Here is a 2,684-nt window from a genome sequence, read left to right on the forward strand (position 1 = left end):
TAAAAGAAGAAGAAAAAAATCTCTATCGTGTGGAGGCAGTACATCCCCTGCTGTGTGTCTCACATGCTGAAACAAGCAATGTTTGAGACCAAGCTTATTGCCCACACGAGAGAACATCTGCATCTCAGAAGAGACTTAATGCTTCAGCAGGTCGCTGGGTACTCCAGGGGTGCTGCAGCCAAGCAGTAACCATGCAATGCTCTAGCTCACGACCACTCACCCATCCTTCACCCTCTGAATTAGGGCACCTCTGCCATTCTGTCAAATCACCTGCCCTCCCCACCTACACCACCATTCTCGCACAGGTTGCACTAACAAAGAGCTCGTTAATTACTCACCCTGCAGGGCCCTTCCTACCTCGTTCATGTCACCCCAGAAACTTCTACAGATGCTACTGCTTTGTCCTTTTTCCAGGCTCAATAACTTCCCCTCTTAGGAACTTCAGCTTTTCTTACACATTTCTCTTCCATCTCTCCCAGCACCACTACCTCTTGTTTGAGGCAAATCTCGATTCCCAAGGCAGCTGACAGATTCTCCAAACTTTTACAATCAGAACCACAATTTTTACTTTGCTTTTTCTGGTTTTGTTTTTTTGTTTGTTTGTTTGGGGTTTTTTTGTTTGGTGGGTTTTTGTTGCTGTAGTTCTGTGGGGTTTGTTTATTGTTTTGGTTTTGTGTTTTTTTTGGGGGGAGAGAGGTGGTAGGAGAGGTTTGAAGGACTCTCTTCTTGCACAGTTTCTACATCTCTTTTTCTCCAAAAGCACTAATAATCACGCAAAGTTGCAATTAGCACCAGCAAATCTTAAAGAACCAGAAACTGGATTCAGTTTTTAAGTTTAGACAAGCATTTATTTTCCAGAACATCCTAGCGATCAGATGATCTCTATCTTTCAGGTGCCAAGAGGTAGCAAGACACAAAATGGACTGTGATCTTTTTCATAGCCTGTATTTCATTTATTCCCAAATTCAAAGACACCTTGTACTTTAAAAAAGAGATCCCAGTAGAACTCCTCATCCAACTGGAAACAATCATGTATGTTTATTTTGTCATCAGTTCAACCCCATATGGTTCTCCCCTCTCTAAAGTTCTGCTGTGTCCTGCCAAAAATCACTTGCAAGTATCTTGTGACAGTCTAATGGGAACAGAAGTGCTGATAGCAGTGAAACCCCAGGACAGCTTTGCTGAGGTTGGAATGCATTGTAAGCACCCTACTTGCCCTAGAAGTCAGATTCTTGTACTGCCCCCATGCATCCCATGCTACCCTTCTCGGACAAATCTGATCAAGTGAATACTCTTAGTTGTCCCTCACACTTCAGCCAGCATTAGAGACTTTACCCCAACACTTCAGTCCAAAAACTACTTTGAAACACAGACCCTTCTTTCTACTGGGACATAATTTGCCTTTTTGTCAAAACCATTAAAAATCTGGGGTTTGCAGTGGCAGTAGGTAATGAGGAGAGTAGCATGTGATTCAAGAAGAACCAGTGGTCAAGTCCTAAAGAAGCAGATCTTGGCACAAGCCATCAGAATTGAGAGGAAGTAGTCCCACTCACTCTGCTCCAACTTACCTTAATGATTACCTTACCATGTTTCAGAAAGAGAAGCTCATTAACACATGGCCTGGCTTGTTAAGATGTCTCATCAATTCGTACTGAAACAAGTATTTTCAATATATACTAAATCTGCAAACTCACTGATCTCCCTTAGGGAAGTCTGCTTCTTCATTGTCACCATTCCTACCTAAAACAGAAATGATCCAAGGATCATTTCTAGGTTCTCAATACTACTTGTTGATAGAGCTGCAATTGAGCTTTGCTTGCACTAATTTCCAGTTTGTACCAGTTATACTAGAGGTTCATTTCTGTAGTTGAGCAAGACTGTTTTCAGACTCTTTAGATACCTCTGGATGATGAAGAGAGTCAAAGAATACTCCCAACAGATGACTGCAGACAGCAACTGGATACCAAACACAATCAGAAAAGTTCAAGACAACAGCAATGCTTTTAGAACTGCTCAGAGTGTTCCCATATGGCAAAAATACTGTAACAGTGCTAGAAATCGACCTCCCTGTCATTCCTCCATTACTTTACTTATGGAAGGGGAACACAGAGAAGGAAAACAAAACTTGGGATAAGTGGAGGAAGGTAGAGTTTGAAGGTAAACAAGCAAGTTACAGTACTAGCAGATTCGTATGATGGTGCTGGTAGGGACAGAGAAAAAAGAAGTCAGCTGTAGATTTCAATGTAACAGAGAAATAGTTTTGTAGTAGGTTTTTCTCCCTCAGAAAAGTAAGAATTGAACTAACATTTTCCTCTAATTTCTCCTACTTCAGGCTTTCCATAACTCTATCCTATTAATTTAGTTTGGTAACCTTTTCCCCAACCAAGTGTACTCATTTGTTTAGTATACAATTCAAAGTAATTTCCCGTTCTTTTAACGATACCAGTTCATATATTAAGCATTTTAAATTTTAAAATCAGTATTTTCAATTATTTTGTGCTACTCTTAGAACTGCTGTGATCAATTTACCTGACAGCTGCTGGAATCTTACAGCTAACTTCATGGCTACCAGGGTTGTTCTTTTCTTCTTTAACCACACAGCCTCATTTGTGCATCTTCATAGTCCTTATATATTTTTCTGGATGACTTGCTAGCGTTTTTTTGGTGGGGTTTTGTGTTTTTTG

Source organism: Empidonax traillii, unplaced genomic scaffold (assembly GCF_003031625.1).
Source record: "Empidonax traillii isolate 1590-97213 ecotype Southwest subspecies unplaced genomic scaffold, ASM303162v1 scaffold70:size1330859, whole genome shotgun sequence".
NCBI lineage: Eukaryota > Metazoa > Chordata > Aves > Passeriformes > Tyrannidae > Empidonax > Empidonax traillii.